The sequence below is a fragment of the Equus caballus genome, chromosome 1 (assembly GCF_041296265.1).
Source record: "Equus caballus isolate H_3958 breed thoroughbred chromosome 1, TB-T2T, whole genome shotgun sequence".
In the NCBI taxonomy this organism is placed as follows: domain Eukaryota; kingdom Metazoa; phylum Chordata; class Mammalia; order Perissodactyla; family Equidae; genus Equus; species Equus caballus.
The window spans coordinates 80675648-80688934 of NC_091684.1; the positions used below are offsets into that span (position 1 = coordinate 80675648).

The 13287-nt window shown below is 67.6% G+C and overlaps 3 non-coding genes across 3 annotated transcripts; all 3 read left to right on the forward strand.

Annotated features, from left to right (window-relative positions):
• The first annotated feature begins 3243 nt into the window (after nucleotides 1-3243).
• Nucleotides 3244-3362, forward strand: LOC138919193 (5S ribosomal RNA). Its single transcript, XR_011429188.1, has one exon. It is a non-coding gene; the product is annotated as a 5S ribosomal RNA (ribosomal RNA).
• Nucleotides 3363-7271: 3909 nt separating this feature from the next.
• On the forward strand, nucleotides 7272-7390 carry LOC138919195 (5S ribosomal RNA). Its single transcript, XR_011429194.1, has one exon. It is a non-coding gene; the product is annotated as a 5S ribosomal RNA (ribosomal RNA).
• A 3898-nt stretch (nucleotides 7391-11288) lies between these two features.
• On the forward strand, nucleotides 11289-11407 carry LOC138919196 (5S ribosomal RNA). Its single transcript, XR_011429195.1, has one exon. It is a non-coding gene; the product is annotated as a 5S ribosomal RNA (ribosomal RNA).
• Nucleotides 11408-13287: the final 1880 nt, after the last annotated feature.

A 13287-nucleotide genomic window follows, 5' to 3' on the forward strand; every position in this document is an offset into this window, starting at 1 on the left:
CGAGAAACCCTCGTTTCCGCACCGGAGTTGGTACGGGTCCTTTTGTGTTGTCTTTCCTTAAAGACGTCCCCTTCCCCAAGTGTCTAAGTTTCAAGCGCCTCCCCCCGCTCCCCGGCTGGGATGCAACTCCGTCTCCGTCTTCGCTTTTGTCTTTTGGGGGGGGGGGTGGTCCTGCCTTCGTTTGAAAGGTCGGTGTCTGGCTCCTCGTGGATCCCTTGCATCCGTTTTGATTCTGAACAGACTGGATGGAAGGATTAGGAATCTTGCTGCGCTGGCCCAGGGTTTTGGTGTCCCCTCACTCAGGTGCCTCACTCTGTCCTGCCCCCCTCCTGGCCTCTGTCTGCCAGAGGGAGTGGACGAGTCCCCCGAGAGGACATTTCCGTCCTCAGCGGCCAGCCCTTCCTGGCTCCTTGGCTTGAGCTTTCATATCGTGTGGCTCGGGCAGCTTTGAAAGTCTGCTCTTCCCCTGCCTGTGTCCGCGCAGACTATCGCGGAAAGGGGATCCGGGAAAGCGGGAGGGGAGTTTGCTCCAGGGGAGGAGAGCGGGGATGACAGGGAGGAGGAGAGGGGAGACTTGCCTCAGATCGCACGGACTTTTACATTTTCAAGGGGGGAATTCATCCAGGTAAGCCGTCTCTTCCCCACCGCAGACAGAAAGCAATAGTTGCTCGCTGTGGAGAAGCTGGGACATGCGGGCAGAGCAGGAAGAGAGGACCTCAACCTCCATCCTCTCACCGTTCAGCAATCATCCTGGGAGCGAATATCCTCGTGTTTCCCTTTTCCCGTGGGCCCCACTTTCCCTGCCAGAGCAGACCCAGGGCACCTGTGGCCTGCTTCCTGCTTGCCCGGGATGGCGGGGTGGCGGGGCGGGGCGGGCCGCGCGTCGCTCCCTGCAGGGTAGCGCCCTGGGTGGTTCTGGTTCCGACGGCTCCCCCAATCTGACCTCCGATGAGCGTGTTCTGCTGGGAGAACTGGGGCTGTGTCTCCGTAAGTTTCCCGGAGTGCGGGCCCGGAGGCTTGGTCTCAAACGAAGGCTCGGCAGCAAGGGCCGCCGTTCCTGCGAGGGACTCGCCCTCCCTGAGCGGCAGTTGCCTCATCTGGTTGGAAAGGGGGTCCTGTTAGTGCCTCGTCGGTGGCGTTGTTGCGAGCGCGGAAGCGGGAGCACGGAGCACACCGCTCAGCACGGAGCGCGGCACTGGTTGGTGCGCGCTCATCGTCTGCCGTCCTTCCCTGTGAGCATAGTGCTTTCCGCCGACATTCGCCCGGCACCTGCGGGCCGCGTGCCTGCTTGGGGCCGGACCCAGCAGCCGAGGACGCAGGTGCCAAAATCTCTGCCTTTGGGGGAGTTCGCCGCCTCGTGCCTGGGACGGGAGGACCGACGGCAGACCAACACGTCCCGACGAGAGGCGGCGTCCCCGACGACGGGACGCGGTGCCGTGGGAAATGGAGAGCCTGGCACAGCCGAGGTCCTGGTCAGACATGCGTTGATGGCGTCGCTCTCTTTCCCCCAGCCCGCCCCCCGCCCCCCACCCCGGCCCCCCGGCCCTTTCCTCTCCCTCGCGTCCCGAGGTCCCCTTTCCAACGGGATCCAAGAACGCCCACAGGGCCCAAACTCTTGAGATGGGCAGTGCAGACATCGTGCACTGGATCCCGGGTGGACGACGGGAGAGGGCTGCGGCCCAGAACCCTGAAGCCCAGAGGTCTCGGGACGGGGATACCGGTGACGTCGGGAGGCACCAACGGGTGTTCGGACGTGCGTTTCCCTCCCCGTAATCACACCGTGGCGCTCATCCGTCCATCCTCGGCGTGCTAGCCATCTTGGTAAAACTAAGGAGACTTAACGGGTGAGCTAACCTGTGGGAGACCCTGGGTAATGTCCCTACCTGCGCTCGAGCAGACTGTGGACGCTGTGGTCGTCGGGGAGGGGGTTCTGTACGTCTGGTAGATTGCGTTGGTTTCTCGGGCGAAGTTCTCCGTGTCCTGACTTTTCTGGCTGCTCGTTCTGTCAACTCAGGAAGTCCGGGGGCGCCCCGCAGAAAGAGGAAAAGAGCCAGAACGAAGAGGCGAAGAGAGAAGGAAAGAAACACACAAACACGCACGCGCACACAAAAACGCGCACACACAGAGCGAGAGCGAGAGCGAGAGCGAGAGCGAGAGCGAGCCCGAGCCCGGCTGCCTGTCCGTGGCTCCTGGGCGTCCGGGTCGCGGGACAGGGATCCCAGGAGCGCTGCACTCCTGAGACCCTGTCTGCACGTCCCAGGGCCCCAGGGGTGATCGCCAGCCCCAGGGCCCCCGCCTCCTTGCCCGGGCCCAGCTCAAGCACCACCGCCCTCCTGTGGGGAAGCTGCCTCTTGGGCAGGGCCTCTCTGTGTCAGCGTGAGCGTCTGTGTGTCTGTCCCGGGGGGTGTCTGTCTGGGTCCGTGTCTCGGATCCTCTCAATCTCTCTGTCTCTGCCTCTGTCTCTGTCTCTGTCTCTGTGTCTCTCAGGTCGGTCAGTCAGGAGCTGTCCAGGGTGGCCGCGGGGCCTGGGGTTGAGGGCGCGGTCCGGGTCCCGTGGGCGGGGCGCGGGGCGGGGCGGGGAAGGGTGGCCCGCCCTGGTCTCCCCGCGCCCCGCCGCCCGCCCCGGAGGGGTTTCCGGTGATGCCCTCTGGTCGCGCCGGTGGCTCCAGCTGGATTTGGGCAAGTTGGGGCCGGGCCGGAGCGGCGGCCGCCGGGGGTTGTTGGGCCCGGGTTCGTTGGGAGGCGCCTCGGGCCGGAGGGGCCTCGCCGGCCCGGGGCCCCGACGCGCTGACGCGCCGACGCGCCGACGCGCCCGACGCCCCGGGCCACCTGTCCCCGAGCAGAGCAGCCGGATGTCCTGCGACCCGTCGCCGGGATGCGGGCGGACAGGAGGCCTGGAGCGTCCGGGGCCGGCTTGGGAGAGCGCCTAGACTTGCGCCCCGCCCGCCCACAGTCCCCGGGGTGCCCGAGGCCTCCCGCGCCCTGGGCGGGCGGCAGGGCAGGGCAGGGCAGGGCAGGGCAGGGTTTGGCTGGCCGCGGCGGCGGCGGCGGCGGCGGCGGGAGGCAGTGGCAGGCAGGCGGCAGGCGGCGGAGCGCGGGGCGCAGGGGACGCGGGCGGCCGGTGCGCGTCACAGGGGCTCGGGCGCGCGCGTCACAGACGCCAGGCGACGGCGCGTCACAGGGGCCAGGCGACAGCGCGCGCGCGCGCGAGGCTTCTTAGGGGCGCCGGCGGCAGCCGCCAGCGTCTACGGCCATACCACCCTGAACGCGCCCGATCTCGTCTGATCTCGGAAGCTAAGCAGGGTCGGGCCTGGTTAGGACTTGGATGGGAGACCGCCTGGGAATACCGGGTGCTGTAGGCTTTTGCCTCCCGCCGCCTCCCTCTCCTTTTGCGCCCCCCCCCCGCCCCCCGGCCCCAGCGCCGCTCCCTCCACGCTCCTCCCGCCCCTCCTCCCTCCTCACCGGTCGCCCCATCGCCCCGCCACGCCCCCACCGCTGTCCAGCCGCGCGAGTGCCCCGCGGCCGCGGCCACCGCCGCCGCCGCCGCCGCCGCCGCCCAGCCCTTCCACCTCGCGGCCCCACGGGAACCCAGGGCCAACCGGGGCCGGCCCCGCGTGGCCGTGCCCCCGACGCCGCCCTCGTCCGGCGGGCTCCCTCTGTCCTCGGCGGCCTCTTCCCACCCGCCAGGCTCCTGAGAGACCCTAGCGGTCCACTCGGCCGGCGCGGCACCCAAGCAGTTGGTCGAGTCGTGGTGTGCGATGGAACGGATCCCGCTCCGGGCTGCGGAGGCCCGGACAGCTTCAGCAAGCTGCCAGCAGCCCCTCCGTCTTCCAGAGCCCATCTAGGAAAGACCCCGGGTCAGGCCTCTCCAAACAGCACCTACAGAAGGACGGGGCCCACTGGGCTCGAGAGGAGCCTTCCGGGCCTGGCCATCCATCCCAAGCGGGACGGCTTCTGGATTTTCTGATGCCTGCGCCGTGTGTCAGCTTCTCCAAGTCGGTACCTGGCTGTCCTTGATACCGTCGTTCGCGAGAAACCCTCGTTTCCGCACCGGAGTTGGTACGGGTCCTTTTGTGTTGTCTTTCCTTAAAGACGTCCCCTTCCCCAAGTGTCTAAGTTTCAAGCGCCTCCCCCCGCTCCCCGGCTGGGATGCAACTCCGTCTCCGTCTTCGCTTTTGTCTTTTGGGGGGGGGGTGGTCCTGCCTTCGTTTGAAAGGTCGGTGTCTGGCTCCTCGTGGATCCCTTGCATCCGTTTTGATTCTGAACAGACTGGATGGAAGGATTAGGAATCTTGCTGCTCTGGCCCAGGGTTTTGGTGTCCCCTCACTCAGGTGCCTCACTCTGTCCTGCCCCCCTCCTGGCCTCTGTCTGCCAGAGGGAGTGGACGAGTCCCCCGAGAGGACATTTCCGTCCTCAGCGGCCAGCCCTTCCTGGCTCCTTGGCTTGAGCTTTCATATCGTGTGGCTCGGGCAGCTTTGAAAGTCTGCTCTTCCCCTGCCTGTGTCCGCGCAGACTATCGCGGAAAGGGGATCCGGGAAAGCGGGAGGGGAGTTTGCTCCAGGGGAGGAGAGCGGGGATGACAGGGAGGAGGAGAGGGGAGACTTGCCTCAGATCGCACGGACTTTTACATTTTCAAGGGGGGAATTCATCAAGGTAAGCCGTCTCTTCCCCACCGCAGACAGAAAGCAATAGTTGCTCGCTGTGGAGAAGCTGGGACATGCGGGCAGAGCAGGAAGAGAGGACCTCAACCTCCATCCTCTCACCGTTCAGCAATCATCCTGGGAGCGAATATCCTCGTGTTTCCCTTTTCCCGTGGGCCCCACTTTCCCTGCCAGAGCAGACCCAGGGCACCTGTGGCCTGCTTCCTGCTTGCCCGGGATGGCGGGGTGGCGGGGCGGGGCGGGCCGCGCGTCGCTCCCTGCAGGGTAGCGCCCTGGGTGGTTCTGGTTCCGACGGCTCCCCCAATCTGACCTCCGATGAGCGTGTTCTGCTGGGAGAACTGGGGCTGTGTCTCCGTAAGTTTCCCGGAGTGCGGGCCCGGAGGCTTGGTCTCAAACGAAGGCTCGGCAGCAAGGGCCGCCGTTCCTGCGAGGGACTCGCCCTCCCTGAGCGGCAGTTGCCTCATCTGGTTGGAAAGGGGGTCCTGTTAGTGCCTCGTCGGTGGCGTTGTTGCGAGCGCGGAAGCGGGAGCACGGAGCACACCGCTCAGCACGGAGCGCGGCACTGGTTGGTGCGCGCTCATCGTCTGCCGTCCTTCCCTGTGAGCATAGTGCTTTCCGCCGACATTCGCCCGGCACCTGCGGGCCGCGTGCCTGCTTGGGGCCGGACCCAGCAGCCGAGGACGCAGGTGCCAAAATCTCTGCCTTTGGGGGAGTTCGCCGCCTCGTGCCTGGGACGGGAGGACCGACGGCAGACCAACACGTCCCGACGAGAGGCGGCGTCCCCGACGACGGGACGCGGTGCCGTGGGAAATGGAGAGCCTGGCACAGCCGAGGTCCTGGTCAGACATGCGTTGATGGCGTCGCTCTCTTTCCCCCAGCCCGCCCCCCGCCCCCCACCCCGGCCCCCCGGCCCTTTCCTCTCCCTCGCGTCCCGAGGTCCCCTTTCCAACGGGATCCAAGAACGCCCACAGGGCCCAAACTCTTGAGATGGGCAGTGCAGACATCGTGCACTGGATCCCGGGTGGACGACGGGAGAGGGCTGCGGCCCAGAACCCTGAAGCCCAGAGGTCTCGGGACGGGGATACCGGTGACGTCGGGAGGCACCAACGGGTGTTCGGACGTGCGTTTCCCTCCCCGTAATCACACCGTGGCGCTCATCCGTCCATCCTCGGCGTGCTAGCCATCTTGGTAAAACTAAGGAGACTTAACGGGTGAGCTAACCTGTGGGAGACCCTGGGTAATGTCCCTACCTGCGCTCGAGCAGACTGTGGACGCTGTGGTCGTCGGGGAGGGGGTTCTGTACGTCTGGTAGATTGCGTTGGTTTCTCGGGCGAAGTTCTCCGTGTCCTGACTTTTCTGGCTGCTCGTTCTGTCAACTCAGGAAGTCCGGGGGCGCCCCGCAGAAAGAGGAAAAGAGCCAGAACGAAGAGGCGAAGAGAGAAGGAAAGAAACACACAAACACGCACGCGCACACAAAAACGCGCACACACAGAGCGAGAGCGAGAGCGAGAGCGAGAGCGAGAGCGAGCCCGAGCCCGGCTGCCTGTCCGTGGCTCCTGGGCGTCCGGGTCGCGGGACAGGGATCCCAGGAGCGCTGCACTCCTGAGACCCTGTCTGCACGTCCCAGGGCCCCAGGGGTGATCGCCAGCCCCAGGGCCCCCGCCTCCTTGCCCGGGCCCAGCTCAAGCACCACCGCCCTCCTGTGGGGAAGCTGCCTCTTGGGCAGGGCCTCTCTGTGTCAGCGTGAGCGTCTGTGTGTCTGTCCCGGGGGGTGTCTGTCTGGGTCCGTGTCTCGGATCCTCTCAATCTCTCTGTCTCTGCCTCTGTCTCTGTCTCTGTCTCTGTGTCTCTCAGGTCGGTCAGTCAGGAGCTGTCCAGGGTGGCCGCGGGGCCTGGGGTTGAGGGCGCGGTCCGGGTCCCGTGGGCGGGGCGCGGGGCGGGGCGGGGAAGGGTGGCCCGCCCTGGTCTCCCCGCGCCCCGCCGCCCGCCCCGGAGGGGTTTCCGGTGATGCCCTCTGGTCGCGCCGGTGGCTCCAGCTGGATTTGGGCAAGTTGGGGCCGGGCCGGAGCGGCGGCCGCCGGGGGTTGTTGGGCCCGGGTTCGTTGGGAGGCGCCTCGGGCCGGAGGGGCCTCGCCGGCCCGGGGCCCCGACGCGCTGACGCGCCGACGCGCCGACGCGCCCGACGCCCCGGGCCACCTGTCCCCGAGCAGAGCAGCCGGATGTCCTGCGACCCGTCGCCGGGATGCGGGCGGACAGGAGGCCTGGAGCGTCCGGGGCCGGCTTGGGAGAGCGCCTAGACTTGCGCCCCGCCCGCCCACAGTCCCCGGGGTGCCCGAGGCCTCCCGCGCCCTGGGCGGGCGGCAGGGCAGGGCAGGGCAGGGCAGGGCAGGGTTTGGCTGGCCGCGGCGGCGGCGGCGGCGGCGGCGGGAGGCAGTGGCAGGCAGGCGGCAGGCGGCGGAGCGCGGGGCGCAGGGGACGCGGGCGGCCGGTGCGCGTCACAGGGGCTCGGGCGCGCGCGTCACAGACGCCAGGCGACGGCGCGTCACAGGGGCCAGGCGACAGCGCGCGCGCGCGCGAGGCTTCTTAGGGGCGCCGGCGGCAGCCGCCAGCGTCTACGGCCATACCACCCTGAACGCGCCCGATCTCGTCTGATCTCGGAAGCTAAGCAGGGTCGGGCCTGGTTAGGACTTGGATGGGAGACCGCCTGGGAATACCGGGTGCTGTAGGCTTTTGCCTCCCGCCGCCTCCCTCTCCTTTTGCGCCCCCCCCCCCGCCCCCCGGCCCCAGCGCCGCTCCCTCCACGCTCCTCCCGCCCCTCCTCCCTCCTCACCGGTCGCCCCATCGCCCCGCCACGCCCCCACCGCTGTCCAGCCGCGCGAGTGCCCCGCGGCCGCGGCCACCGCCGCCGCCGCCGCCGCCGCCGCCCAGCCCTTCCACCTCGCGGCCCCACGGGAACCCAGGGCCAACCGGGGCCGGCCCCGCGTGGCCGTGCCCCCGACGCCGCCCTCGTCCGGCGGGCTCCCTCTGTCCTCGGCGGCCTCTTCCCACCCGCCAGGCTCCTGAGAGACCCTAGCGGTCCACTCGGCCGGCGCGGCACCCAAGCAGTTGGTCGAGTCGTGGTGTGCGATGGAACGGATCCCGCTCCGGGCTGCGGAGGCCCGGACAGCTTCAGCAAGCTGCCAGCAGCCCCTCCGTCTTCCAGAGCCCATCTAGGAAAGACCCCGGGTCAGGCCTCTCCAAACAGCACCTACAGAAGGACGGGGCCCACTGGGCTCGAGAGGAGCCTTCCGGGCCTGGCCATCCATCCCAAGCGGGACGGCTTCTGGATTTTCTGATGCCTGCGCCGTGTGTCAGCTTCTCCAAGTCGGTACCTGGCTGTCCTTGATACCGTCGTTCGCGAGAAACCCTCGTTTCCGCACCGGAGTTGGTACGGGTCCTTTTGTGTTGTCTTTCCTTAAAGACGTCCCCTTCCCCAAGTGTCTAAGTTTCAAGCGCCTCCCCCCGCTCCCCGGCTGGGATGCAACTCCGTCTCCGTCTTCGCTTTTGTCTTTTGGGGGGGGGGGGTGGTCCTGCCTTCGTTTGAAAGGTCGGTGTCTGGCTCCTCGTGGATCCCTTGCATCCGTTTTGATTCTGAACAGACTGGATGGAAGGATTAGGAATCTTGCTGCGCTGGCCCAGGGTTTTGGTGTCCCCTCACTCAGGTGCCTCACTCTGTCCTGCCCCCCTCCTGGCCTCTGTCTGCCAGAGGGAGTGGACGAGTCCCCCGAGAGGACATTTCCGTCCTCAGCGGCCAGCCCTTCCTGGCTCCTTGGCTTGAGCTTTCATATCGTGCGGCTCGGGCAGCTTTGAAAGTCTGCTCTTCCCCTGCCTGTGTCCGCGCAGACTATCGCGGAAAGGGGATCCGGGAAAGCGGGAGGGGAGTTTGCTCCAGGGGAGGAGAGCGGGGATGACAGGGAGGAGGAGAGGGGAGACTTGCCTCAGATCGCACGGACTTTTACATTTTCAAGGGGGGAATTCATCAAGGTAAGCCGTCTCTTCCCCACCGCAGACAGAAAGCAATAGTTGCTCGCTGTGGAGAAGCTGGGACATGCGGGCAGAGCAGGAAGAGAGGACCTCAACCTCCATCCTCTCACCGTTCAGCAATCATCCTGGGAGCGAATATCCTCGTGTTTCCCTTTTCCCGTGGGCCCCACTTTCCCTGCCAGAGCAGACCCAGGGCACCTGTGGCCTGCTTCCTGCTTGCCCGGGATGGCGGGGTGGCGGGGCGGGGCGGGCCGCGCGTCGCTCCCTGCAGGGTAGCGCCCTGGGTGGTTCTGGTTCCGACGGCTCCCCCAATCTGACCTCCGATGAGCGTGTTCTGCTGGGAGAACTGGGGCTGTGTCTCCGTAAGTTTCCCGGAGTGCGGGCCCAGAGGCTTGGTCTCAAACGAAGGCTCGGCAGCAAGGGCCGCCGTTCCTGCGAGGGACTCGCCCTCCCTGAGCGGCAGTTGCCTCATCTGGTTGGAAAGGGGGTCCTGTTAGTGCCTCGTCGGTGGCGTTGTTGCGAGCGCGGAAGCGGGAGCACGGAGCACACCGCTCAGCACGGAGCGCGGCACTGGTTGGTGCGCGCTCATCGTCTGCCGTCCTTCCCTGTGAGCATAGTGCTTTCCGCCGACATTCGCCCGGCACCTGCGGGCCGCGTGCCTGCTTGGGGCCGGACCCAGCAGCCGAGGACGCAGGTGCCAAAATCTCTGCCTTTGGGGGAGTTCGCCGCCTCGTGCCTGGGACGGGAGGACCGACGGCAGACCAACACGTCCCGACGAGAGGCGGCGTCCCCGACGACGGGACGCGGTGCCGTGGGAAATGGAGAGCCTGGCACAGCCGAGGTCCTGGTCAGACATGCGTTGATGGCGTCGCTCTCTTTCCCCCAGCCCGCCCCCCGCCCCCCACCCCGGCCCCCCGGCCCTTTCCTCTCCCTCGCGTCCCGAGGTCCCCTTTCCAACGGGATCCAAGAACGCCCACAGGGCCCAAACTCTTGAGATGGGCAGTGCAGACATCGTGCACTGGATCCCGGGTGGACGACGGGAGAGGGCTGCGGCCCAGAACCCTGAAGCCCAGAGGTCTCGGGACGGGGATACCGGTGACGTCGGGAGGCACCAACGGGTGTTCCGACGTGCGTTTCCCTCCCCGTAATCACACCGTGGCGCTCATCCGTCCATCCTCGGCGTGCTAGCCATCTTGGTAAAACTAAGGAGACTTAACGGGTGAGCTAACCTGTGGGAGACCCTGGGTAATGTCCCTACCTGCGCTCGAGCAGACTGTGGACGCTGTGGTCGTCGGGGAGGGGGTTCTGTACGTCTGGTAGATTGCGTTGGTTTCTCGGGCGAAGTTCTCCGTGTCCTGACTTTTCTGGCTGCTCGTTCTGTCAACTCAGGAAGTCCGGGGGCGCCCCGCAGAAAGAGGAAAAGAGCCAGAACGAAGAGGCGAAGAGAGAAGGAAAGAAACACACAAACACGCACGCGCACACACAGAGCGAGAGCGAGAGCGAGAGCGAGAGCGAGAGCGAGCCCGAGCCCGGCTGCCTGTCCGTGGCTCCTGGGCGTCCGGGTCGCGGGACAGGGATCCCAGGAGCGCTGCACTCCTGAGACCCTGTCTGCACGTCCCAGGGCCCCAGGGGTGATCGCCAGCCCCAGGGCCCCCGCCTCCTTGCCCGGGCCCAGCTCAAGCACCACCGCCCTCCTGTGGGGAAGCTGCCTCTTGGGCAGGGCCTCTCTGTGTCAGCGTGAGCGTCTGTGTGTCTGTCCCGGGGGGTGTCTGTCTGGGTCCGTGTCTCGGATCCTCTCAATCTCTCTGTCTCTGCCTCTGTCTCTGTCTCTGTCTCTGTGTCTCTCAGGTCGGTCAGTCAGGAGCTGTCCAGGGTGGCCGCGGGGCCTGGGGTTGAGGGCGCGGTCCGGGTCCCGTGGGCGGGGCGCGGGGCGGGGCGGGGAAGGGTGGCCCGCCCTGGTCTCCCCGCGCCCCGCCGCCCGCCCCGGAGGGCTTTCCGGTGATGCCCTCTGGTCGCGCCGGTGGCTCCAGCTGGATTTGGGCAAGTTGGGGCCGGGCCGGAGCGGCGGCCGCCGGGGGTTGTTGGGCCCGGGTTCGTTGGGAGGCGCCTCGGGCCGGAGGGGCCTCGCCGGCCCGGGGCCCCGACGCGCTGACGCGCCGACGCGCCGACGCGCCCGACGCCCCGGGCCACCTGTCCCCGAGCAGAGCAGCCGGATGTCCTGCGACCCGTCGCCGGGATGCGGGCGGACAGGAGGCCTGGAGCGTCCGGGGCCGGCTTGGGAGAGCGCCTAGACTTGCGCCCCGCCCGCCCACAGTCCCCGGGGTGCCCGAGGCCTCCCGCGCCCTGGGCGGGCGGCAGGGCAGGGCAGGGCAGGGCAGGGCAGGGTTTGGCTGGCCGCGGCGGCGGCGGCGGCGGCGGCGGGAGGCAGTGGCAGGCAGGCGGCAGGCGGCGGAGCGCGGGGCGCAGGGGACGCGGGCGGCCGGTGCGCGTCACAGGGGCTCGGGCGCGCGCGTCACAGACGCCAGGCGACGGCGCGTCACAGGGGCCAGGCGACAGCGCGCGCGCGCGCGAGGCTTCTTAGGGGCGCCGGCGGCAGCCGCCAGCGTCTACGGCCATACCACCCTGAACGCGCCCGATCTCGTCTGATCTCGGAAGCTAAGCAGGGTCGGGCCTGGTTAGGACTTGGATGGGAGACCGCCTGGGAATACCGGGTGCTGTAGGCTTTTGCCTCCCGCCGCCTCCCTCTCCTTTTGCGCCCCCCCCCCGCCCCCCGGCCCCAGCGCCGCTCCCTCCACGCTCCTCCCGCCCCTCCTCCCTCCTCACCGGTCGCCCCATCGCCCCGCCACGCCCCCACCGCTGTCCAGCCGCGCGAGTGCCCCGCGGCCGCGGCCACCGCCGCCGCCGCCGCCGCCGCCGCCCAGCCCTTCCACCTCGCGGCCCCACGGGAACCCAGGGCCAACCGGGGCCGGCCCCGCGTGGCCGTGCCCCCGACGCCGCCCTCGTCCGGCGGGCTCCCTCTGTCCTCGGCGGCCTCTTCCCACCCGCCAGGCTCCTGAGAGACCCTAGCGGTCCACTCGGCCGGCGCGGCACCCAAGCAGTTGGTCGAGTCGTGGTGTGCGATGGAACGGATCCCGCTCCGGGCTGCGGAGGCCCGGACAGCTTCAGCAAGCTGCCAGCAGCCCCTCCGTCTTCCAGAGCCCATCTAGGAAAGACCCCGGGTCAGGCCTCTCCAAACAGCACCTACAGAAGGACGGGGCCCACTGGGCTCGAGAGGAGCCTTCCGGGCCTGGCCATCCATCCCAAGCGGGACGGCTTCTGGATTTTCTGATGCCTGCGCCGTGTGTCAGCTTCTCCAAGTCGGTACCTGGCTGTCCTTGATACCGTCGTTCGCGAGAAACCCTCGTTTCCGCACCGGAGTTGGTACGGGTCCTTTTGTGTTGTCTTTCCTTAAAGACGTCCCCTTCCCCAAGTGTCTAAGTTTCAAGCGCCTCCCCCCGCTCCCCGGCTGGGATGCAACTCCGTCTCCGTCTTCGCTTTTGTCTTTTGGGGGGGGGGTGGTCCTGCCTTCGTTTGAAAGGTCGGTGTCTGGCTCCTCGTGGATCCCTTGCATCCGTTTTGATTCTGAACAGACTGGATGGAAGGATTAGGAATCTTGCTGCGCTGGCCCAGGGTTTTGGTGTCCCCTCACTCAGGTGCCTCACTCTGTCCTGCCCCCCTCCTGGCCTCTGTCTGCCAGAGGGAGTGGACGAGTCCCCCGAGAGGACATTTCCGTCCTCAGCGGCCAGCCCTTCCTGGCTCCTTGGCTTGAGCTTTCATATCGTGCGGCTCGGGCAGCTTTGAAAGTCTGCTCTTCCCCTGCCTGTGTCCGCGCAGACTATCGCGGAAAGGGGATCCGGGAAAGCGGGAGGGGAGTTTGCTCCAGGGGAGGAGAGCGGGGATGACAGGGAGGAGGAGAGGGGAGACTTGCCTCAGATCGCACGGACTTTTACATTTTCAAGGGGGGAATTCATCAAGGTAAGCCGTCTCTTCCCCACCGCAGACAGAAAGCAATAGTTGCTCGCTGTGGAGAAGCTGGGACATGCGGGCAGAGCAGGAAGAGAGGACCTCAACCTCCATCCTCTCACCGTTCAGCAATCATCCTGGGAGCGAATATCCTCGTGTTTCCCTTTTCCCGTGGGCCCCACTTTCCCTGCCAGAGCAGACCCAGGGCACCTGTGGCCTGCTTCCTGCTTGCCCGGGATGGCGGGGTGGCGGGGCGGGGCGGGCCGCGCGTCGCTCCCTGCAGGGTAGCGCCCTGGGTGGTTCTGGTTCCGACGGCTCCCCCAATCTGACCTCCGATGAGCGTGTTCTGCTGGGAGAACTGGGGCTGTGTCTCCGTAAGTTTCCCGGAGTGCGGGCCCGGAGGCTTGGTCTCAAACGAAGGCTCGGCAGCAAGGGCCGCCGTTCCTGCGAGGGACTCGCCCTCCCTGAGCGGCAGTTGCCTCATCTGGTTGGAAAGGGGGTCCTGTTAGTGCCTCGTCGGTGGCGTTGTTGCGAGCGCGGAAGCGGGAGCACGGAGCACACCGCTCAGCACGGAGCGCGGCACTGGTTGGTGCGCGCTCAT